This window comes from Arachis ipaensis, chromosome B3 (assembly GCF_059453495.1).
Source record: "Arachis ipaensis isolate K30076 ecotype BB chromosome B3, ASM5945349v1, whole genome shotgun sequence".
Classification (NCBI taxonomy): domain Eukaryota; kingdom Viridiplantae; phylum Streptophyta; class Magnoliopsida; order Fabales; family Fabaceae; genus Arachis; species Arachis ipaensis.
In genome coordinates, this window is record NC_142438.1 from 8,496,417 (window position 1) to 8,510,725 (window position 14,309).

Here is a 14,309-nt window from a genome sequence, read left to right on the forward strand (position 1 = left end):
ATTCTTATCTTGCAAAATGTAGATCTTTTGTTTAAGGATTGTTGGGTTTGGAGTTGCATTTTGAACTTGAATTTAGAATTCAATAACTTTGGAGTTTTGACTAGTGCTCTCTCTACTTTAATATCTAACTTCTTACTTCTTACTCTTCACTATAAAATTGATTTTAGGATGCATATATATGCACATTATTTTTAAATTTCCAAATATCATGATCTCTTAATCTGGTTTAGCCATAGATGATATTTTAATCTGATTTACTACGTTTAATTATGTGAGAATATATATCTACCAAAAAAAAGAGTGAGAACATAATTATGATCAAAATGAAAATATTATTTTCTAGAGAGACTGTTTAGCATTTACTTTGTTGTTTTTGACAATCTTATTGCTAAACATTGCAATATTTTAGTAATGAATAAATTAGTGACTTGGATTTTATTTATTTATTTGCTATAAGATAAAATATAAATAGTATCATATTAGAAACTAATAGTAATCATATAGTTATATAATAATTATTTCGATTAGAATTTCTTTTTGTTCTTTTAAATACAGTTCATTTTTATTTAAGTACCTCTAAATTTTTGCATTGACTTTGGTCCCTCTGTCTTTTTTTTTTATTCCTTGTCATTATAAATTTTTATTATTATATATGCTAAGATACCTATTTAGTTTTTATAAATATAAAAAAAATATTTAATTAATAACTTACTAATAAAAAAAGAAAATACTCACATGATGATATTTATTGTGAATCGTTAGATAATTTAGTCAATATATTCGATCAAAATATATCAAACCATTTATTAGTTTATAATACAATCTTTATATGAAAATGTCTTTATAGGAGTATTCACTTAAAAAATCTCTAAACATACTTTTTTCTACCAACAAAAAAAAAAGAAAAAAAAAGAGAAAGAAGAATAAAGTCAGTGGATAAAAATAACTAATTCCTAAACAAGCTAAAAATGACATAAAGAACTAACTCTTTTTCTACAAAAAGTAATTATGCTAAGTGACTAAAACAAAAATGCTCTATAAACACAAAATTTAGCGACCAAATCATCTATTATATATATATATATATATATATATATATATATATTAATTTATATATTTTTTAAATAAAATTATCACCATCAAACTAATAAAACCCTGCAGCAGAATAATCAAGCTTCAATAAACACCTACATGCAGCCAACATTCTGTGTTTATATTCTCATTTGTATCTTGATTATAAGTGTGAATCAAAATTTGTTACATATTATTTAAAAAAAAATATTAGAGAACTATTAAAATTTATTATTTTTAATTATTATTTTCAGTCATTAATTTAATTTCTTTAGTTTAGTAATTCAATAATATATTTTAATTTATATTTTAAATATTGATAACTAATTAATAGTCAAAAAATAATAAATTCAAATTATATTATAATATTTCTGTTATTTATAAACTTTAACTATATACTGTCTATAAAGTTTGACTATCAATAAAAAGTGTAGTTATTTTATATTTCAGTTTATCTTTTTTTACCGGTGACTAACTTATAATATGCTATTAAAGATAAACTAAAAAAAGGATTCTGTTCGGTTGCTGGTTGGGCCAATTGGAGAGAGGCCGTTAGGAGTGTGAATCGGGGCCTAAGCGACTAAGCGTGAGACTTGAGAAGAGGTGTGGTGTCTAGGGTAAGCACGGTTTATGGGTACCAATTACCCGTCTGAATTCGAACCGAATCAATTAAATTGGTTCTGAAGTCAATGGGTAATCGGGTCCAATCCGAACTAAATTGATGACTTTTATTAGTAATTGGTTCGAATATCAGTTTTGGGAGTGCGAAACCCGAACCGATCTGCAAACCCAATCATATATTAATTAAATAAAAAAATAAAAAATATATATGACTTTTTCATTAGACAATGATTATTCATTATTAATATATTTGGATTTTAATGAGTTTAGTTTTTAATTTATTTGGTGTTTAATATGTTTGGATTATTTCTATTGATGTTACATGTTTATTGTACTTGTTGAATTTTTAAGATAAAAATTTGATTTTTTTTATGAATTTTAAAGTCATCGGGTATCCAATTACTCGAACCGAACCAATCCATTCTTAATCGGTTTAGTTTAGTTCGAATACATATACAAAAAATGTAAATCCGAACCAAACCAAACTAATTATATTTTGATCGGTTCGGTTCTAATTTTACTATAAATCCAAATCAAAACCGACCCATACTCACCCCTAATGGTGTCTGCAGTTCGTGGGTGTAGAGTTTCTCTCCTGTAAAAATATTTTAATGCTAAAGTAAACGTTCATGCGATGAAACAGCTAATTAGGATAATAGCGACTTATCCCCTCCTTTATTCTTTGTCATCGAATACACTTTTCTGTGTAAAATCATTTGTGTAAAAGTTTCTACCAACTGTACAAACCTCACTGCCAAAAAAAATTTGTTATGTGAAGAACACTGTCGTTCAAGCAAGTCATGGATCCCTCAGATGGACTCCAGTTCTTGTTGGGATGGGCCGAAACAGATTTAATTAATATTTATATTTGCAATTTGTTCAATTCCTTGTGACCCTGTAAGAAACTAAGGAATTGTAGAAACTAAATTAAAATAACAAGGATTTAGTCTTTTGGGAACTGGAGGTCCAAAATCCAAACCAAAGTAACAAGTAACAACCAACGCAACAACTTAACTGTGTCACATTGATGATATGCTCTTTTAATCTCATGATGTTGCATACTCTCTTCAATAATTTGGTGCCAGCTGGTACCCGCCGCCACCACCAGCAGCAGCATGATGGTTGAAACTTGAAACAATAATACACTGCATCTTTTCATATTTTTCATATCCGTAAATACTAGACACACAATAATATAAAATTACACATTTATTATATCTAATATTATATATTTATTTTAAATTAATTAATGAATATAAAATATGATAATTTTGGATTATTATTTAAATTTCGACCAATTCAAATTGGTTTTGAATGTATATGTATATATATAGATTCGGTAAAACGAGTGCAGTACAAGCTACTTGAAGCATTGATATTTGGTAGGGGGTATGCACCTACGTACACATAATGTAAAATGGCAACGTATATAGTTGCAAACTATAATTATTATTTGTCATTCATACACCTTTTTATTGTGGATATTTATACATAATGTTTCGGTCACATTATTATAAATAAACTCCAGAAGAACCACATGTGCCTGGTTATCATATATATGTTGGCATTATATGTATGATAGAAGATAGAGTATATACCCATTTTGGTTCTCAAAGAATTTTAAATTGGACATTTTAGTCCCCAACTAAAATTAATTACTCGATTGGTCCCTAACAATTAACTCCGTCAGTCACTTAGGTCCTTTACTCCGTTAATTTTAACGGAGGACAAAATAGTCCCTGACAACTCTAACAGGGGACAAAATGGTCCCTGATCTCCTCTGTTCGGAAACGACACTGTTCTCTCCAATTTTCATCATATCTTGTATAACACTAACAGTCTAACACTGTAACTTCAAACTATACAATGCACACTCTATAAATTTAATGTTCACAAGAAAAAATCCTCCACGGGTTGAGTTGCTGATGTAGTTTGTAATTTTAGAAAGATTAAATACTAGAGATAGATTATGTAAGTTTAAGATTGTACCAGAAGCAGAATCCTTTTGTGTCTTATGTAAGGATAGATTAGAGATGGTACATCACTTGTTTTTTCATGTGATCATATGTGGATGTTGTGGGGATCAATCTTGGTGGATTGGAGTGTGATTTGGGTTTGGCCAGGAACCACCAAAGAATGCTTTAAGGTGTGGATGGATAGAAAGATAAGAAAAGATATGAAGGAAGTGTGGATGGTATTATTTTTTTCTGTAATATGGTGCACATGGAGATGTAAAAATAACATTGTCTTTAATAATGGAGTGTTGGTATTAGAGAAGTTAAACGAGAAAGTTGTAGAATGCACAAATCGATGGTATCAAGATCGACAATATAGGAGTAATTGATGTATTTATGAGTGCAAATATCAAGTCTAAGGTGAATAAGAAGACATATGAAGTTGATATTTGATGCATGATTTACTGATCTATGAAAAAGGACAATAATTCTGCAGAGTAAAAGTTGGAAGGAGAATGATCATGATTTGATGTTGTATAACTGATCGGTTTCATCTTGAAGTGTCTTTGAAAGAGCTAAAATCATTATATTCTTTTGCTCCCTATTTGCTGTTTTATGCTAGTTTTTATGTTTTCTTTGTAGTTATTGCTATGTTTTTGTTACTATTTTTGGAATTACGCCCACTTTGTTTGGAATTGGGTGGAGATGTAATTATCTAAAAAAAAGAAAAAAAATCCTCAACTTGTTCTCAACCAATTTATACTCAGGAAACTAATGCCTGTCTCTCAACTAGTTGTCGTCTTCGATGGATCCCATGAATCCAGACAGCAAGTCATTTGTTAAGACTCCGAAAGAGAAGGAATGAATCACTCGATGTCTATTTCAAATGAGAATTTGCATATGATGTCAAAGAAGAATCTTCTCATGATGTCCTAATGTCCAACAATCTATATTGCTTGCCAGAGAGTGGAGAAAGGCGTGCCCTTGGAATAGTTGTGGAACTTGGTCTTGATGTCGTGGACGTTGTCGGTGTTGGAGATGATGTTATCAAAGACGTGGAAGTGGATGCTTTTGGTGGATGAAGTGCAGAGGAGGTGGATGTACCAGTCACAAAGATTTAGGAAGTGTGTGGTCCATGACATGTTGAGGTAGGTGTGACACGTGTGACAATTACACCATGGCTTAATCTTGGAGCTAAAGAGGAGGAAGGAAAAGATGGAAAAGAAGACTGTGAAGGTGAAGAAGGAGAGTATGAATGTTAGGGTTATGCGAAATATGATGAAAATTGGGAAAGAACAATGTCATTTTAGAATAAAGGGGTCAGGGATCATTTTGTCCCTTGTTAGAGTTGTCAGGGATCATTTTGTCTCATGTTAGAGTTTTCAGGGACTATTTTGTCTTCCGTTAGAGTTGACGGATCCAAGGACCTAAGTGACTGACGGAATTAATTGTTAGGGACCAATCGAGTAATTAATTTTAGTTGGGGACTAAAATGTCTGATTTGAAATTTTTTAAGGACCAAAATTGGTATATACTCTAAAAGATAAGAGTACAAAAGAAAATAAGAGAATTAAGTTAAATTTTAAAATTTTATTTATTTATCTCCCACATTATTAATTAGCATTATTTTTTCTTTCTTCTTTCTTTTCTGCTAAAACCACATGTAGCCACTTGTAGCAGTCATTTGTTGACGGCCACTTTCCGGCAACCTGTTGCCCAATTTTTTTTTTTTTCAGAAAAAAAAGAATAGGTTAAATAAACATTCAAAATTAATAAATTCTAAACTTGACTAATATTCAATCCAAGCAAAAATGCTTAAAGCATCTAAATGAATTCTAAAAGCACATGTTAATTAAGATTATGATTAGTAGATTAACTCTAATTTTTATTTAAATAAATGTATCACATATGCATTTGAATTTAAACTTTGTGGGTGTTTATTTTATTTATTTTTTCAATTACTAACGTTATTATTAAAAAATATCATATTACCGAATAACTTTTTGATATAGTTATGATTATCAACCAATTTTGATTTCTGTCAATAATTTTTGAGGAAATCATAGGCACGTAGGTTCAAGGCTAGACCGACTACTCCAAGAGTACTCATCCATAAACCAGTTACAGGTATAAATAACATAAAGAAATGTAACCAACGTTTATTGGAAAAAGTAACCCCAAAGATTTGGGACCAAAAGCGGTTAGTCGTGACCATTGAATAAGTTTCTTTAGCTTGGGTTGGGTTAAAAGCACGGAATGTATTTGCGTCATCACCATCTTCAAATAAAGTATTTTTCACGGTAGCACCATGAATAGTGCATAGTAGTGCAGCGTCCAATACACCAGCAACTCTCATCATATGAAATGGGTTTAATGTCCAATTATGAAATCCTTGGAAAAATAGGATGAATCGAAATATAACTGCTACACCAAAACTGAGTGCAAAGAACCAACCAGACTGACCTAGTGGATAATTCAACCAATCTCGCTTGCACAATGGAAAGAGCCACTGGTTTATCTCTCCAGCGAATCAAATTAGCCAAAGGTGTGCGTTCATGAGCCCATGCTAAAGTTTCAATCAATTCCTGCCAATATCCGCGCCAGGAGATTAAGAACATAAATCCAGTAGCCCAAACAAAATGTCCAAATAAGAACATCCATGCCCAGATGGATAAACTATTCATACCAAAGGGGTTATATCCATTGATAAGTTGTGAAGAGTTTAACCATAGATAATCTCTTAACCATCCCATCAAATAGGTAGAAGATTCATTAAACTGTGAGATATTACCCTGCCATAGTGTAATGTGTTTCCAATGCCAGTAAAAAGTAACCCAGCCAATCGTATTTAACATCCAGAAAACTGCCAAATAAAATGCGTTCCAAGCCGAAATATCACAAGTACCACCTCGTCCCGGACCATCGCAAGAAAAACTATAACCAAAATCTTTTTTATCTGGCATTAACTTGGAACCACGTGCATCCAAATATATGGTATGGAGTTTTCAAAAAGGGAGGGGAGATCCTTCTGAGCGAATCATATCATTCCAATCTATTGACAATTAAAAAAAACTGTTTATACTAAGAACATTGCATAACGGCAGTCGGAAAAGTGGGCCCCCATCGTCTAGTGGTCCAGGACATCTCTCTTTCAAAGAGACAACAGGGATTCGATTTCCCCTGGGGGTAGGTACTACGAAAGGAAGTTGATCATGGATCATCTAAAAAGAATCAAATTGATTCTTCCTGGGTCGATGCCCGAGTGGTTAATGGGGATGGACTGTAAATTCGTTGGCAATATGTCTACGCCGGTTCAAATCCAGCTCGACCCAATAATTTGCCGATCCACCATAAAAAGATATAACCATTTGTTGTTCTCCGGAAATGGCCGATATGCTCAGATATGGGAGAAAATAAAATGAGATAAATCTTTAGGGATCTTTTTTTACGGACCATATATACATATAAAATTCAAATCTTGTTAATGATCTAGATCCTTATTAGGATCTCTAAGTATAATATAAAAAACGATTAAATAAAAAAAAGATTAAAAAAAGACTCTTTCTTTATTTAATTTCTTTTGTATTGATGGATTCATTTTTTAATTGATTTGGCAATAATGAATGAAGGGATTACAAGTAATCCATGTCGTTCTCTAAAGTGCGTATTGATATATCAATTCAATAAATATATCTATTTATATAATTGAATAATAAAAATAATGGATATATGATACGTCTCTGTCAGTTAATTAAAGCAAACGATTCTATAATCTAAAATAATAAAAACAAAAAGGTTTGAATGAAAGCATAAGAATTTCTATGATGTACGCCCCTTTTCTGGGTTTGGTTTGTAGTCCATTGTACACATTGTACAAATACTCTATTGGCTCCCTAGCGGGATTCATAATTTTTTTACGGATGAGTGTCACACGTGATTGGATAAAATAAGGAACGAATATATAAGAGAGAGTTGGAGTAGCATCCATTGTGAAAAAGATGGTAGAATCGCGTTTCAAGTGATTTGAAAGAAAAAGACCGACATAACACTCAATTAGAAGAATAGATAAGATGGAAGATGAACAAGGGCTGAAAAGCAGAGGAAGACTTTATTGTGGTTGTTAATGTGATAACGAACCTCAACTATTTTTATGGGTTTTTCTTTGGTAGTTTATATAAATTTTTACCTGTGCCTAAACATCTAACTTTAGGGCACATGTTAAATAAATTTATATAATATATATAATGTATAAGTACATATATGATATATATGAAAGTAGACAATAGACATAGTGAGTGTAGAGTGGGACGTAGTGAACGTGGCAAGTTCCCCCAATACTCTGTTATTTAATTTGTATGGAAATGGAAATTGAGAACACAACAACAACAATTAACTACAAAACTGTGGGAGGGAGCTATTAGATTCATGACTATAATACACAAGTTGCATGGGAATGCCTCCTCTGACACATTTATCATAATGATATATATATATAGTCTTATACTGTTACTATTACTAATAATAAGTGCATGGACCAAGTTAGACTCAAATAAATAATTGAAATACATACAATATCTTATTTTTCCTTTCATTTGGGTATCTATATATATAGAGAGGTTGTTAGCTTAATAGAATTATATTCATTTGAGAGAAGAAAGAGAGAAAGAAATTAAAGATGGGTGTTCGTGTGATTCCAGAGACGATGATCCAACATGCAAAGCAAATTCTAAGATTGAGGTCTCATCATCATAGTTTTGCAAACAAAATTGATGTGCCAAAAGGGCACTTTGCGGTGTATGTGGGAGATGAAGATAATAACATGAAGCGGTTTGTGGTTCCTATTTCCTTCTTGAAGCAGCCAATGTTCCAAGCTTTGTTGAAAAAGGCTGAGGATGAATTTGGCTTTCACCAACCAATGGGAAATCATCATCTTCTTATTCCTTGTCCTGTTGATCATTTCCTTGATCTCACTTCTCGAATCACCAACAACTAGCTTAATTAGTAGTTAATTAATTATCTAGCTACCTAATTATTGTGCTTGATTCACTATTAGTTATTATTCATTCCCACAACTTTGTATTTCCTATGTACATACATTAATATTATTGTATTTAATTTGAGAAAGAGTGAAGATTATTACAATGCAACAATTTTGGTAATTTGGTCATTTCACTTGTTTTAGTCTTTATACTTATTTTAAATCAAATAAAATACTGAAACCTAATGCAGTCCTATACATTTTAGACTAAATATAATACTGAATCTTTCTTTTAAGGAGGCCACTCAGATAAACACGCTTAAAACGTCTTTTTTTAAAGATGTTTTCATATTGTGTTTTAATTGGTTTCTGTATAATTTATTTGGTGTTCCTCATCACATATTATTAAATTCCTCAAAAGATTTTCTTTCCAAAAATACTAAAAAATATTTAATTTGGACTAAAACAAAAAAAGTAATAGATTAACTATTAGATTTTTTTAAAAGATTATTTACATAAAAAATATATCACATTCATAAATATATATATATATATATATATATATATATATATATATATATATAAAACAAGCTCAAGCGTTTAAAAATTTTTATAAATAAAAAAAATAATTAATTTATATTCGTACAATATATAAAATAATTACTATATTATTATTATATTATAGATTAAGATTCACTAATTTAATTTTTTTTATTTTTAATATAAGTATTAGAAATAAATAAAATTTTTATAATTAAATGTAGTGTAACAAAATATATATAATATTAATTAGTTCTTAAAAATTTTAAAAAAATAGTTTCTCATTTTAGTAAAATAACTATTTATTAAAGTAGAAAAATTAATTATTTTCTTCTCATATACGGTTTTTTTAAGACATAAAAGCAATTAATTAGGACATTGGTTAAGATAATTAAAGTCACTATTTCATTAAATTTTTAATTTAAAGAAAAATCCTAGTTAATTTTGGTATAGAAATTTCGAATTTAAAAACATTGACAAAAATTATGTTGAATTTTGATTTATTTGATTTTCATTTAAATTAATCACTACATAAGTTAAAGTTCTGTTTTGAAGTTATATTCGAGCTTTAATCTGATTTTTAAAGTTTCAATTTACTTAGTTTGATTTTTTAACTTAGGTATCCGTGACTCATATTAGGGTTTTAAGTGTTTAGTTGAAAATAAAAAATAAGGTAAAAAAATTTTAATTGTCACATCAAATAGTCGCTAGAATGTATAATGTAGTAGTCATTAGTCCATTTCAGCATGTCGTTAACGATTTTGTGAGACAGTGACAAAAATAAGATTAGGAACCAATGTGAGTCATAACTATTAAGTTGGGAGACATAATTGTTAGAACTGATTAGGAACCAATTGGGAGACATAATTTGTTGTTGCTTGATTAGGAACCAATTGTGAGTCATAACTATTAAATTGAGTAAATCAAAATTTTTGAAATTAGATTGAAATATAATTGTTAGAACTGAACCAGTGATCGAACCGATCAAGCTACTGGTTCACTGGTTTATTGGTTCAACTGATAAATCACTGGTTGAACCGATAAAACTGGTCTCACGTAAATATAAAATATAAAATAGTTAAAAACTTAAAATTAAAATTTGAAATACATATCTTCACTAACATTTTATGAAGAATCAAGTCTCAACTTCTAAAAATAACTAATATAAAAAAATCATAAAATTTTAATACTACAATAATGTCTTATTTTGACACAATAAACAAATAATTAATTCACAAAGCCTATCATCTAACTATAATATCAGTAGATTTGAACACTAACATCAAAACAAATAACCTTAATCACAATACTAGCAATAAAATAGATCAAGTAAATTAATAAATTTTTAGTGAAATTTATATTTATATTAATAATGGTATATAATTAAAATATAATTAATTTTAAAAATAGAAAAAATAAAAATTAAATTAAATTAGATATTTATGTATACTATATAATTAGTATTTGTCAAATATAGTACTTAGAAGTGCAATGGCTAAGTGGCAAGTAGAGGTTACTTTTGCTCCAAGGTTCTTGGTTCGAGACCTTGTGGAGATATTTTAAAAAAATTTTCAAGCAGACCAGTTTGGTTAGACCGGTTTGCACCGGTTCTTACCAGTTCACACCGATTTTATTCCTTAAACGGTCCAAAGAGTAAACCGAACTGGACTATAATCCAGTTCTAGTCCGGTTCACTAGTTTTCTGGTCGAACCAACCGATCCAGTTCGGTTTTTACAACTATGGATATAATAATGGTAATTAAGTTGACAATTCAGTTGTTTTAATGGTAATTAAAATCTAATAATAGTTTATAATAAAAGAAACATTCTTTTGCAACAATGAACCTATAGTAATAGTTAGGGGTGTTCATAGATTAGATCATATCCATATAAATCCACAGTATTTATCCGTATCTGATCTGTAATTTGAGAATATGATCTGATCTGTAAAATGATCGGATTGGATCGAATCGGATCCACACTCTAATCAGATAGAAATAAATATGTTTAAAAAAGTAAACAAAAAAAATTATTGACTTTTTTTATAAAAATAAATTTTTTTTATATTTTTTATTTTATGGATATATTTGATATCTGATCCAAACATAAAAAGTGCGAATATCGAATTTGATCTAATGAGTTTAGTGTGGATTGGATCGAAATTTCAGCCATATCCCATCTGTAAACACCCCTAGCAATAATAACTAAAAAATTATAATGATTATATTTTTAACTAAGAGGAAGTGCAAAAAAAGTACTAAATACAAGAACATTTAATCAAATATTAAAAAAAAATTTACTTTAAAACATACAGTTGGACTTTTTTTGCTCATATAATAATAATAATAATAATAATAATAATAATAATAATAATAATAATAATAATAATAATAATAATATGATAATTGTTTTGTATATCACACAAATATAAACGTTTTTTTTTTCTATGATCTTAAGAAAGGTTTTGTAAGTCTCTAACTTTGTTGTCGATTTTTGTAGTGTTAGCTCTCATATTATCAATTTGATTCATATATAATTCGGATGATAAATTATTTGGTGACGTGCTTTCTTTTTTACTGTGATATACTTGTTTTTTATTATTATTATTATTATTATTATGTACATTAAAAAATAACAGGCCAAATTATTGCCATAACATAATAGAAGTATGGAAGTTTATCATTCTTCTCTAATAGAGGAAACAAAATTCTTTTCAATAATTTATTTAACGTTTAGTAGAATAAAAATAAATTTTATTAGAATAAATTTTAGTATGAGTTTAATATTTTTATTCATCATAAAATATTTATAGAATTACTCGTAGATAAATTTTGGAAAAAAGAAAAAAAACCATGATTTTTAATTTTATTTTTAAATAAACTTTATTTTTAATTTTAAAATAAATTTTATTTTTATTTTTTAATAATATTAATTTTTTACCGTATATAATTATTCAATTATTTTTTAATCATATATAAATAAAGGCTTTTTACTTAAATAAATTAAACAAGTTCTAAAATTACTCAAATCCCCTAAATCAATTTTTGATACGTAAATATCCTAATCTTAATATTATATAAATCGTGCTAGGGAAATGTGGTTTATATAATATGTTAACCATTATACCCTGGGACGATTTATGCATGAATGACTTCTGAGCAATAACACATAAATCGTCTTAAGGTTGCCAGCTTTATTAATTGTATGTAAATCGTTCCAGGTTAGGTGGTTTCAGGCAAAAACACAAGATCCTGCCACGATTTATGTGTAAGTTATAACCCCAGCGCCCTACCACGATTTATTTGTCAGCTATAATTCCCAACATCCTGCCATGATTTATGTTCGAATATCACACCCTAAGACCCAACCATGAGTTACCCACAACTCTTAACGTTACACACAAAAATATACAAAAACCTCCATTTTCACCCTATCTAAACATTTCGTGATAAGGTTGGAGAGAAAGAGAGCCCGCAGCGATGCGAATGAGGCATTGAGTGACCGCATCTGGCATACAGCAGTGGGGCATACAGCAGTGGGAGAATGGACATTAAGAATATCAAATTAAATAAAAACAATACTAAAAGAGAATACTAAAAAATTATAATTAAAATTTTGACACATAATTTTGTTTAATAATTTAAATTTTATATATTTTTTACTTAAATTTATATTACTCAAAAATACATGAATTTATATTAAGCAAAATTATATTTTTTTTCAACATTTTTTGCTCTTAATTTAAAAAAAAATAAATTATATGTTAAAATTTAGTATTTTTTATTTAATTTGATCTTTCAATTGAAATAAATAATTTATATTATAAACAAATGACAATAGTAAGTAAAGTACATACTAATTTAAGAATACACAGTGAAAATATACAAAGTTAAAATAAAAAAATAACAAATTTTTGTTTATAGAAAATATGTATAAATAAAAATAATTAAAAAAAATTATATGAACAATGAGTATTAAAAATTTTATATTAATTTTTTTATAAATTTTAAATCCTAAATTCTCTCTTAATATTTTAATATTAAAAAATTTTAATTTTATTTAATTTTAATATTCTCTTTTAATATTTTTTTATTTAATTTGATCTTTATAATGGAATAAGTAATTTATATTATAGCTAATGAGTTATAACTCAAATGGTATAGTCTCCCCACATTCAATTAAGAGGTTGCGGGTTCTGAGTCTCCTATCTTTGGTAAAAAAAAAGTAATTTATATTATAAATAAATAACAATAGTAAGTAAAGTACATATTAATTCAAGAATATACCGTAAAAATATACAAAGTCAAATAAAAAATAACAAATTTTTTTTATAAAAATTTGTATAAATAAAAATAATTAAAAAACTATATAAATAATGAATATTAAAAACTTTATATTATGCAAAATTATATTTTTTAACGACCTTTTGACTATTTTTAAAAAAAATTTAATATATATATTAAAATTTAGTATTCTTTTGATTATAATTTGTCAGTACTCTTTTTTTATTTAATTTGGTCTTTCTAATGGAATCAATAATTGAAATTATAAAAAAATATATTTTTATTTTTTAAGTTAAAATTTAAATAGATATAATTTAAATTAAAAAATTAATTAAAATTTTTAATTTAAAATTTAAATAGATATAATTTAATTAAATTTAAAATTTAAATTATCTCTATCTAAATTTTAACTTAAAAAATAAAAATATACCTTTTTTATAATTTCAATTATTGATCCTATTAGGAAGACCTTTTTATTTCTATTATTTTTATTTATACAAATTTTTTATAAAAAAAATTTGTTATTTTTTATTTGACTTTGTATATTTTTACGGTATATTCTTGAATTATTTTTATTTAATTTGATATTCTTAATGCCCATTCTCCCACTGCTGTATGCCAGATGCGGTCACTCAATGCCTCTTTCTAATCGCTGCGGGCTCTCTTTCTCTCCAACCTTATCACTGAATGCTTAGATATGGTGAAAATGGAGGTTTTTGTATGTTTTTGTGTGTAATGTTAAGAGTTGTGGGTAACTCATGGTTAAGTCTTAGGTGTGATATTCAAACATAAATCATGGCAGGATGTTGGGGATTATAGCTGACAAATAAATCGTGGTAGGGTGCTGGAGTTATAACTTAC

At 27.9% G+C, this 14,309-nt stretch overlaps 1 pseudogene; it reads left to right on the forward strand.

The window, feature by feature from the left end:
- Positions 1–8,322: 8,322 nt before the first annotated feature.
- Positions 8,323–8,640, forward strand: LOC107632262 (auxin-responsive protein SAUR21 pseudogene; annotated as a pseudogene).
- Positions 8,641–14,309: the final 5,669 nt, after the last annotated feature.